The following is a 13,241-nucleotide window of genomic DNA, read 5'->3' as shown; positions in this document are numbered from 1 at the left end:
ATATTTAAAGCAGAAAAACAGTCATAAAGGTATCAAACAAAATAAAAAAGAAATACTTGGGTAAAATTTTATTTGAAAACTCACATTGTTATTATACGGAAGCCCTTGGCTATTTCTTTTATTCAGCCGTCGGTGGCTTCTTGAATCTGTCAGTTTACCCAATAGAAGTGACTGCGAATTGGTGTTTTGCATGTCATCCTGAAAGACAAATTGCCAAAAAAAAAAAAAAAATATTAGCTATACTTTCAAATTTTACAATAATTAAAGAAATTAATAAGATTGTCGATATAAACGTATAATGATTTACCTCCAGTAAACAAGCAAGATTTCCTCTTGAACCTATTGGTCGTTTTGATAAATTTATACCATCACTGCTGGTTGAACACCCTCGGTTTCAACGGTTGCTTATTCCAAAGCTTTCAGACTGTTTTATATTAAAAATTACAATATTACCATTACTTTTAAATTTTTTTTTGTCAATAAAAAAAACTTAGAAAAAATCTAATTTTTGATCAATATAAATATAAGAAAAATGTATTGTTACTATACATCTATAACATTTGCAATTATACAATATAAAGTTTAAAAAATACCAGTTCTAATGAATCATTTTCAGGTGACATTGGACCAAAGCTTCTGTTGACACTTCATGTATTTTCATCATCGCTATAGTTTTCTCTAGAGACACGCCTATGCAGAAGAAATTTTTTTTTTTTAATGTATTGCATACACACAAATGTGAAATTAATTGAAACAGAATCGTTTAAGAATGAACATACTTTAGCTCTAAAAGGCAGTTCTTTTATTGTATTATTGTCAATTAAAGACCTATTTACTATGTTATAGTCTTAAAATATACCTACATCAAATATTACTGTAATAATTTAATTTATTATATAAATATTGTTTTGTCAAAAACGGCTGGTCAGTGGTGGACTTTTTAGTTTTTAATTTTTCAAGTGATATAATCACTTTAAAGAAATGGTTCTGTGCAAAAATAATTTTTAAATGTACATACAAAGATAGACGACAGTAACAGAACAGTAGATTATGTGGTCAAATATATGTAGTCAGTGACGGGTATAGATCCATGAGGGGGGCTTCATTCGATACGTTTACCTGTATATATATATGTATATATATATATATATATATATATAAGAAGGAAAAAAAAATACCCCAACCAGGACTCGAACCTGGGCTACTCAGGTGATTAGCCAACGCTTTATCATGAAGCCATGAACTTGTAGATTTTTTATAAATTTTTTGTAAACAATTATGAACTAATTTTGCATATTTTGGTTTCTCCTCCACAAATTAATTTTATAGAAATTTTTTATAAAATTTTCATAAAAAATAAAAATACTCCAACCAGTACTCGAACCTGAGCTACTACTACAAAGTTATAAAAGAGCACTGGTTTATCATCCTAATAGCCCAGGTTCGAGTCCTGGTTGGAGTTTTTTTTTTTTTTTTTTTCTTTTGATGAAATTTTCATAAAACTAATCTATCGGTGAAAATTAAAGTATGCAAAATTACTTTATAATTTTTCAGAAGAAATTTATCAATAATTCACATTTTTTTTATATTTTATATGTATAATACAAAATTTTTTATGGAGCTTTTTTAATTTTATTCCTCATAATTTACAAAATGATTATATAAAATGACTTTCATGTATTTTTTAGGAAAAATCTAATAATATTTAAAGATTCATAGCTCATAAACAAATTAAAATTAAGGCGAAAAAATTTGCACGATGGCTTGGCGGATAACACACTGGCATTAGGACGATAGGTTCATACAGGTTTACGTAGATGTAGGTTTGAAACGCGGTTGCGACAGTTAGAAATAAAAAAAAAAAAAATGTGCATGTTCCAAATTTTTCCTTACATTTTTTATGAAGGTTGATTCTGAATAATTGAATTTCTAATGGATTTTTTTTTTTTTTTTTTTTTTTTAAATAATTATCTATCTCGTAAATTTTTTTTAATTTTTTCTGAGGTGGTTTTGTTGCGATAGTAGGTGTCAAAGTTGACAACTTCTACACATAAAGATAGGCTATACTTTACATTTTTATTTTTAGCAAGTTCACTGTCTGATAGAAACAACAAATATGCATTTTGTTATTTTTTTAACTGTCATAATAATGATATTTTTGCGAATTATGCAAACACAAATTCGAAAAAAGTAAATGTAGCATGAAAAAATATTTCGCTTTCGTACTTTTGTTATTAAAACAAAAAAAAAATTATACACAAATATCAAGGCGAACAATAAAAAAAAAAGATTTATTTTACAACTTCAATTAAAAATGTTAGATATCACATTCCCTTAATTAATTATCATTTTGATGTTAATTTGTGTTTCAACTAAAAAAAAATTTATGTATATAAGTGCTTACCTAAAAAAATCCTACATATTCTTTATTATTTTGGATTGGTCAACAATTGTTTTTTAAATTTATTTAAAAACTTCACAGAAAAAAGTTTTTTTCAATATTTAAATTGTCTATCATAGATTCACAGCACTCGAAAAATCATCTGCTAATTTTTGACGTATTGTATTTCACATACATATATGTATAGTAGATATTAAAATTTAAATATTCGTTTGCAAAAAATAAAATTTTTTTAATAATAAAAATTCAAAGTAACAACTATAACACTCAACTGTCACGACATTTACTGTGCCATGCCTATGAACAGACTGCGGGCACTTGCCAGTTTGGAAGAGTCGAGAGTGTTTGAGTTGCATCAAGTCTTATGGTCCCCGGAGACCAGCCCTTTGTTAAAAGTATATGGTGTAACGAACAGAATTTGGGATAGGTTTGTGACTGTCTCGTATAATTTGTGTGAGCAAGAAGAGTCGCTTATGGAAGACTACACACATAGTCACAAACTGATAGATCGGCCATAATAAACCTCGACCATAGTAATGCGCAATATCCCATTCAAAATATTATTTAGAAATAATAAATATTCAATTGCATGAAAATATTTGAATATATTCATTTTCATTCTATTATGACTACAAATATTTTATTAAATTTGACGTGATGTTGATAGAATTGTCAAAACTTGACATGCAATAAATATTAAGCTTAGATCAGCGTACCAACACCCACTGTGGATCAATGCCCCACTACTTTCAAAAAGATTATAACAATTATCATGAGACTTTGAAAATTTTAGATGGAATTTTTTTTTTTTTTTCTCGTAACTAATCGTATTGAAAAAAAGAACTGCTATGCAGTAAAATACAGCACAGTAAGACACTGCGCAGTATAAGACACTGACGCTACAGTCACAACGAGATATCTACAAGCTTATGTACCTAAGAAAATTGTAAAGATACGCCAATTATCTTCTTCCTAAACTGATATTTTTTGTATCTGATATTTTAAAAGCAGTAGTTTACGACCTCGAAAGGATTCTTGGATACATATCAATGAAGAGAAAGAAAAAAAAGTATCTATTATTTGCTTATGGAATTTATTAAGACTTTTGTCCAACTACTTGACCATTTTTCTTTTTTATACTTTTTCGGAAAAATTATTTTAAAAATTCTAAAAATTATTCATGTTATAATTTTGTATGATTTAATTTATTAATTTTATTGATATCGAATATTAATTAGAATAATTCAATTTATTTTATTATTTTATATTTTTTTATTATTTTATAATATTAGTTAATATAAATACTAATTTTTTTTTTATATGAATTTTTTTATTATGAATCTCGTCTCGTATTGCATGAAGCCTTGGTTTTTGGAAAATATTTAAGTAAATTGCATTTTTATCTAAATCTCAAAAACTATTTAAGTATGATTATTGCTATTTTTAGTTGTTGCAATTTACATTAATAAATATTAATAAAATATTAATAAATATTAATGTAAAGCTGAAAGTGATTTGTTTTTTAATTATTAGAAATATTGAAAATTTTAGAATCTCCACATTTTTTTTTTCTTTTTTTTTTATTTTGAATTGCCTATATATTTTATTTTATTTTTTCCAATATGTGGACCTCAGCATCTTGAGAAAAATAAAATTATTGTTATTCGAAAAATCCATTAAAATAAATTACTCCATAACAACCGTCAATTTTTCTTTTCTTCAACAATTTCATTTTATTGGTTTCGTACTTCTGAAAAGTATCTAAGTGAAAAATTTTATACTCAGGTATACATCTTTCAATGTATAAGTAAATGTTCACTTCGAGTGTTTTGCATGGAACTAATTTGTGGTCCCTAAATCCACTCTCAGCTCTCTCTCCTTTTTCCTTATTGCTTCTTTCCAAAACAATTCTTTTTGTAACGTTTCTCACTCGCACGCACACTATTTGCAGTTCTAGTATCCAACCTCACCCCTCTTTTTTCGTCGTTAAAGCATTTTCAAATACCGTTAGGTTTTCAAACATTCCTCACTTGCATGCACATTATATGCAGTCCTCTTTCTCCTTTTCTCCCATTTCTGGGAAACTCAATGCTACAAAAATCATTTAAAAGAGAAAAAAAATTGCAAAGTTTTCTACACACAGACGCACACTTATAAAATACTACGAGCTGTGATTCTATGCACAGCATAAGTCTTTTTAAGCATATTTATGTCCAGGTTAACCCATTCTTATAAAATTACGATGTTCCTGCTCCTTTTTTTTTATATATATTATAAAAAAGGAAATGAAGGTAAAAAAAAAAAATATTTTTTATAAAATATAAAATATAACTCACGGATGATATTCTATGTGTTGGTTTGTGCATACAAAGTTTCTCTCTATTTAGTATCTTCTTTTTTTTCTCTATCCTCTTTTTTCATATTTTTACTTTTTGATTTTTGTATTTTATATTTTCAACTCATCCTAACTTTGTTCTCTTATCTCACTTCTTCTTATACGTCTTCTTTTCTGAATGTTTTCTTCTCACTTGCATAGAACTAATTTGTGGTCCCAAAATTCACTCTCAGCTCTCTCTCTTTTTCCTTATTGCTTCTTTCTAAAACGATTCTTTTTCCAACATTTTTCACTTGCACGCAGTTTAGTAAAAGTATGGGATCAATTTTTACTGCTAACAAACTAAAGTTAAATAAATCAAAAAAAATTTATTCTTATATATTCTTACTTTAGAAATATATTAATATTTTGCACACGCAAATTCATTAAGGATTTAGGGTTAGATCAAATAAAATAGAGTAAAATTATGTCTTTAAAAATAATTATCAATAATACGTTTTTATTAGTATAATTAATTTTTTAATTATGTAAAATTTAAATAAGAAATTTTTTTACGTTTTTTAATCTCGCTCGAGATCATTTACAAGTGGGAAAATATAATATTTATTTTCATTACTTTCACAGTAACAATCAATTATAACGCATTTTTTTTTTATTTCTTGTAAACGACAGCATATTGTATGATTAGTTGCAATGACTATGTCACAAAAATGTTTACTACTCCAATTTTCACTGGTCCAAAGACATTCATCATTCGAAACTTGAAATTCTTTACCAAGAACTATACACTTTTCATCGTTCACATACAGAAGCTCAGTAATTTTCATGTATGAACCATTTGTACACTTTATGATACTGTTATTTCTTTTCATTGTATTGCGTACTTGAAAACCATGATATAAACAATTATTAAATATAAATCGCGTAAATGACTTTATATAATTTTCTTCTATTCCATAATCGTTGACAAGTATTTTTTCTTCAGGAGATAGTCGTTTCTGTTTAAAAGTTCCTTTCAGTTTTAACCCATTATATTCGTAGTCATGTTTTAAATTGCTATTTTTAATCAATGATAAAAAAAAAGATTTTGCTAATTCATGACAATCCGATTTTTCAAACTCATTAGTGGTTTGTTTTATATAATTAATCCTAGAATAGATTTTTACGATTTGATCCGGTATGTACTGAGAACCGTGGAAAAGACGTTTTATTACTCCGTTAAACGTTTCATAGGGGAAATTAGACCAGCCATATGTCGATCCAAAGCGAGATACGTTATCTGGAAGGTGCAACAGTAAATGTATATTGTATCGCATGTTACTAACACCGTACAATGTCTCAAAATCTTTAACAAATTTCATAAGGGCACATCGACTGTTTATAAGATCTTCGTTTGATATATACTGTTGTGATAATATCCCAATACTATAAACTAATAGAAACCAGTTATCAAAATATATTTCTTTCATTATTCCTAAGAAACAAGGCAATGAATAGTAGAATAAAAAATATTTCAACTCTGCTGCAGTCCAGTACTTATAATCATGAATCGATCTTATGTTTCTTTTAATTTCACAGCAAGGTTTAATTGATTTTAGTCTTTGATCAATTTCATTAATATATTTACGTAAATACCAGTTTTCCCGATTATAAATCTGATTAAACGTGAGGGAGATTAAAAAAGAAACTACACCTTCATAAACCACGTGCATGCAGTCAGCAGGACAGTCTTCTGGTACTGAAAAGTTATTAATTAACATGAGGACTGATGGACCCTTAACGCCTTTGACAGGTGTCTTGCGTCCGAGTTCTTGCCGTCTTCTTACACATGCATAATGATATTCTTTCGTCCTTAAAGCATAAACCTTACATCCCGGATAGACTCGAGTATTTCTTGTCCCTTCAATACGTTGTGTTGGATGTAGGCATAGAGAACAGCCGTAGGTCCCGTTAAACTGTTTTACATTTTGGATCATTGGCCGAGCAATAGAATCGACAGATGCTAAAATGGTATGAACTTTAATTGTAATTTCTTTTGTATATAATATTGGCTGCACACGAAATCCAGTAGCGTTTAATTCGATTAACTCATCAACAAATGGCTCCAAATACATATTCATTGGTGGTTTAAATTCTGACAGCCATAAACCACATAATAATATATTTCTATTTCTAACTCGATATGGTAATTCATTAATTGCTACTTGTATTGGCCATATAGACCTTTTTGATGTATTAAAAAAACTTACTCCATCCGTGTTCCACTGTATACTTATATCATGCTTCCTAATAATTTTTTTATTTCGCAAATCTTTATACACCGATCCATTAATTACATCACTTTCACGGATACGATTTAAATTTCTGATATTATATTGACGCATTAATTTATAATCTTCACTTTTTGTTAAGCGTTCTAATTGCGGACGAAGAGGTAGATAAAAAAAATATGAACCCAAGCGTTTTAACTTTGACTCTGTATGCTCAGCTTTACATTTAACACATTTCCATGAAGTCGTATTACTGTTATTATTATCATCATTATTAGAAATAGTCAAAATCTTTTGACAAGGTAAGCAATAAAACATTCTTTTTACTTCAGGCATGACATAGTTTTGCAGAAATTTATATTTTGAAACGTGTATATCTCCTGGAGCATGTAGATCCATCATCTTGATTAAATCATTTAATGCTGCATCAGTTAAGTTGTGTCGCAATGCATAAGCCATAATTATTGTGGCACTCTCATTTTTAGTTAGCATGGGCAAATCTTTTAACATATTAAATTGACTTTCCTGCAACAAACGATTTTTATTTTAAATTGTATCAATATTCTTTATAAATTTGCTTTATAAAAAATACGGTATATAATTATTTAGAATTTTTTTTCATTAAGAAGGATGGATAATAATAAGATGCACGATAATAAGATTAGTGTGAATAGATAAACGAGGCGTTTTGACCCCGAGTTTTCCCTCAGAATATATGCAAGCCATGATAAAAAAAAAAAAAAATTCTGTTATTTCATAAATTTATAACTTATTCAAAAATTGGAAAAAAAAAATAATAAAAAAAGGCTAGTTATTTTACAGTTTTTTAGAACAATTTACTCCAGGTCAATTATTTTTTTCATTAAAATAGACTTTGCAGTTATTCGTCGTGCTGTTTCGTGTTTCTTGGCTATGGCAGTATGAGTGTGTCTATCCACATAGACTACATACACACATGCTAACAAGGACCTGCGAGTATAGTGAATAGGGTTCTAGCTTTCTTTCACTAGTCCAGTCGAAAGTTGTCTGAGTTTGCTCAATTGTGGGTAAACTTTTGAAAAAAATCATAGGGATAGATGAGAGGGTTGGAAATTGATTGGGATAGAGGAAAAATCGCGGAAAAATTTTTAAAGGGGGGAAAAAAAATAAAAAGTTTTTCTATTTTGAATAGCGGGTAGGATATAGGGTTTACGGAAAATTTGTAAAGGAGAAAGTTGTAGAGAAAAAAATTAGCTAAATTTCATTGTAGGTCATTTTTGGGGTTTATAGAAGGGTTAAGAATATATAAGGGTTTTAAAAATTTTTCGGGTGCGTTCGATTGGAAATCAGGGGGAAATAAATGACGTAGGAATGAGGGTCGCGGTCTCCGTTTTGTTCTGTCATTCGTCGCAGTTCGTCGTACTAGTTTGCGGGCTCAAATAAAATAATAATAACTAAAATATAAAATAAAATAAAATAAAATTGAGTGATATTTTAATTTTCAGATTTTTCAATTTACAACATATTTTATTGTTTAAATAATATATTGTTTAAAGTATTAATAATTGTGACTAAAAAAATTGATGAATATTAAAATTATTTTTCAAAAAAATTGACAATGAAATAAAAAAAAAAAATTTTTTTTTTTTTTTGTTTAAACAATTAAATTATAAATATATAAATTGATAAAATAATAAAAAGATAAAATTTTTTTTTTAATTTAACAATAATTTTATTTAACAGCGGAAATATTAACTATAATACGGTTTTCTTCTTTTCTCCGAGTTTGAGTGACTGTGGGCGGAAAAAAAAGGGGTAAAATCGCAGAAATGACCTAAAAGTAAATGATACAAATGAAAAAAGGAATCGACAGCCTATCATAAATTTTTTTTACAACAATTATTTACAAAGTTATTAATTTTTAAAGTTTTTAAATAATAATTTTTTTATATTTTCTCCGAGTTTGAGGGACTGTGGGCGGAAAAAAAGGGTTAATTTGTACCTCAAGAATAACAACAAAAAAAAATTATTTACTCCAAAATGATAATTAACAATTGCATATCTACTTTAATTATTGAGATACAAATTCTTATTTGATGCAATTGTTTATCGAATATTTTTATTAACAATTGCATGGCGCCTTTAAAAATCAATATTTTTCAATATTTTTTTCTTTATTTCAAAGAACAGAACAAGAGCTACTTTGTACCGATAAAATTACAATTTGTACCTCAATAATAATAATAAAAAAACAAGTTACTCCGAAATATCAATTGATAATACTTTACCTCTTGTGTATTCTCATCATCTATTGGATCACCAAAAAAGTCAGTGCCATCATCTACCAATGTATAATCAATGTCATCTTCATCAACTTGGGAATCTGAAGGAACTGATTCTTCTGACTCATAGCCAACATCTTCAGTGAGTAGTTCAGTTATATTAGCTCCCATATTCGCAACACCCTCCAAGTTCTCATGCAAATGCTCTGTATGCTGTTCATAAAGCTGTAAATTGTCAGTAGTATCGTCGCGCCCTTGTTCGATAACATTTTCTATCATATGATCGGGTATAGTTGTTTCCTGTTCAAGAAAAATGAGTTCTAAAAAAATAAAAAATAAAAAAAGAGGGAGGATTTTTCTACAACTTTTGAATGAGATTCTACATGAATAAATTTTAAAATAATAAAAATTTATTAAGATAATTTAAAATATAAAAAATTTATCAAATAAATTGAATTAGTTATACAATGTTATGTATTCATTAAATTAAATCAATTAATTGTTCCTAACTCAAAAAAATTTTTTTGTGGTTTTTCAAATAAAAAAAAATAATTTCCAAAGTAATATAATTACTGTAATGATTATGGCAAAAAATTTTTATATGTGTATACACAGATAGACTACACTAATACTAAGAAATTATATGGTTACATGTGCGTAGTCAGTGGTGGCAGTTCAGCACGTTGAGCGTAGAACTGGATATCAATTGCCATTGTTGATCTTTTTCCGACTCCGGGCTACCATACACAATTTCGACCATTTCAGTTAGTAATGTGTTAGTAATGTATCTGTGTATATACATTCAAAAACATTTCGGCCAGAATCATTTCCCTATCAATTTAAAAATAAAGAAATACACCACTGATTAGCCTGTTTTATCGAAGTATTTTTAATGAAACTTACATCTTCGCTAGAATCATGCAGTAGAGATTTACGAAGTCGACTCTTGTGCGCGCGGAAAGTTCTTGCAGGCATTGGCACATCACATCTTAGATATTTTTTATAAGGTCCCCTAGGACCTCGTCTTCGATCAGCCATGTATTTCTATAAAGTTGTTGATTGTATACTTAAAAGTGTTAGCTTTCAATAAAACGCATATATCCGTAATTTAAAATTTTTACTCGGCTCTTTTACTTTTGAAATAGGTTTCTTGTCGTGGGAGTAATCCGAAGCAATCCGAAGTGAAAACTGAATAAAAAAAAATAAAATGTTCATTGTATAGCAGAAACCAACACATCATCAAATATTGTGACTTCAATGAATGTCGGAACGAATAGACATAGTACATACATACATAGAAAGATTTAAAACCTCCCACTGGTTTTAAAAAAAATATCAATAAAAAATAAAAACTGTTAAATTCTATTAGAAAAAATAACTATAGTGATTCCCTAAATTTTTATATTCATAAAATTAATTTATAAATGAACATTGAATTTATAAGAAAAGCATATCAGTAGGACCGTAATTTTTAAAATAATATAAACATTCAGAGAATGTATATCTCATAAAAATTTATTGGACCTCACATGAATATATATTATTTCATTTGAAAAAAAAAAAAAAATAATATAATAAAAAAGTAAGTCTTGGATTTTGTGGTAAACATTTTTTTACGTTGTATCGCACGAATGAATTATTATTTTGTTTTAAAATAAGATTGACATTTATTTTTTTTTCTAAATACTTGGAAAACTCGACACTTGAGAAACATTAAATAACATTTTATTTCTTGGTGTACATAAAATAAATAAAAAAAAAACTTAGTAAAAACTATATTTTTCTTTTATTTTACCCTGAAAGGAGTTGCTACACTACGAACAAAAGGCTGACCCTAGTTGCAGACAACCCTCTTGCTCAAAAAAAAATGCGTTATAATTGATTGTTACTGTGAAAGTAATGAAAATAAATATTATATTTTCCCACTTGTAAATGATCTTGAGCGAGATTGAGAGACGTGAATAAATTTCTTATTTAAATTTTACATAAATAAAAAATTAATTATAATAATAAAAACGTATTATTGATAATTATTTTTAAAGACATTATTTTACTCTATTCTATTTGATTTAACCCTGAATCCTTAATGAATTTTCGTGTGCAAAATATCAATATATTTCTAAAGTAAAAATATATAAGAATAAATTTTTTTTAATTTATTTAACTTTAGTTTGTTAGCAGTAAAAATTGATCCCATAGTTTTACTAAACTGCGTGCAAGTGAAAAATGTTGGAAAAAGAATCGTTTTAAAAAGAAGCAATAAGGAAAAAGAGAGAGAGCTGAGAGTGAATTGTAGGACCACAAATTAGTTCCATGCAAGTGAGAAGAAAACATTCAGAAAAGAAGACGTATAAGAGGAAGTGAGATAAAAGAACAAAGTTAGGATGAGTTGAAAATATAAAATACAAAAATCGAAAAGTAAAAATATGAAAAAAGAGGAAAGACAAAAAAAAGAAGATACTAAATAGAGAGAAACTTTGTATGCACAAACCCACACTTAGAATATCATCCGTGAGATTACATTAAGCCTAAATCCCTTCATAAATAATTAAATCATTTATTTTATATAAATATTATATGAATTATATAATGCAATTAAGACAGGTGTTTTAATGTTTTTCAAGTTTTTTGATTTTAATGTCCACGATATTTTTTTTTTTTACCTTCATTATCTTTTTAATAATATATAAAAAACAGGGAGCAGAAGCATCGTAATTTTATAAGAATGGGTTAACCTGGACATATATATGCTCGATTACTTATGCTCGGCATAGAATCACAGCTCGTAGTATTTTATAAGTGTGCGTCTGTGTGTAGAAAACTTTGCAATTTTTTTTCTCTTTTAAATGATTTTTGTAGCATTGAGTATTCCAGAAATGGGAGAAAAGGAGAAAGAGGGCTGCAGATAATGTGCAAGCAAGTGAAGAATGTTTGAAAACCTAACGGTTTTTGAAAATGCCTTGAAGACAATAAAAGAGGGGTGAGGTTGGATACTAGGACTGCAAATAGTGTGCGTGCGAGTGAGAAATGTTGGAAAAAGAATTTTTTTGGAAAGAAGCAATAAGGAAAAAGAGAGAGAGCTGAGAGTGGATTTAGGGACCACAAATTAGTTCCATGCAAGTGAGAAGAAAACGTTCAGAAGAGAAAAAGTGTAGGAGAGGAAGTGAGATAAAAGAAAAAAGCTAGGATGGGTTTGAAACATAAAATACGAAAATCAAAAAGAGGAAAGACAAAACAACAATATACTAAATGGAAGAAAACTTTCTATGCAGAAATACACACTCATGCAAACAGTATCATCCGTGAGACCACGTTAAAACAGTCTATTTTATAAATTATCAAATTATGTGTTGATATAAATATTATATGAATTATATAATACCATTCAGTCAAAAGTTTTTATAGTTTTTAATTTTTCTATTTTTAAAATTTTTTTACCTTATTAAATAATTTTTTTTCTTACCTTCATTTTTTTTCAAATCCACTTTAAACACAATTTTTACACTAATTAATTTTTTTTTTTTTAATTGATAACATTTTAAATAATATTCAATGTTGAAAAAATATTTTTTCACTGTCATTTTGCAATTCACCTTGACACAGTCTCGCACAGAGGGTTGTACAAAAATGGCACTAAATGTGACAATGAACCTGAGGCTCTTTTGAATTCGGACACTTACGAAAACACTTGAAGTGAACATCGTTTTTCTCTTGATGATTTATGCATAAGTCTTGGAAAATGATTTCTACCACTAAACTGTAATTTTCAAGTAATATGCCAGGGTTTTTCATTAAGTTACTGTGCAGTATTTGCCGGCATAGCCAATTTTTATGCGCCTTCAAGGTAGAAACTAATTTTCACACCCTAACCTTGAGATACCAATAAACTTTCTCAATTTCATTGCATTGAGCATGTTTTTATTTTTCCAAAAAGTAACTGACATTATATGTCTTGTTCACAATATTATATATAA

Source organism: Aphidius gifuensis, linkage group LG3, assembly GCF_014905175.1.
Source record: "Aphidius gifuensis isolate YNYX2018 linkage group LG3, ASM1490517v1, whole genome shotgun sequence".
NCBI lineage: Eukaryota > Metazoa > Arthropoda > Insecta > Hymenoptera > Braconidae > Aphidius > Aphidius gifuensis.
The sequence above is the reverse complement of the archived record's forward strand: the minus strand, read 5'-3'. Positions refer to the sequence as shown.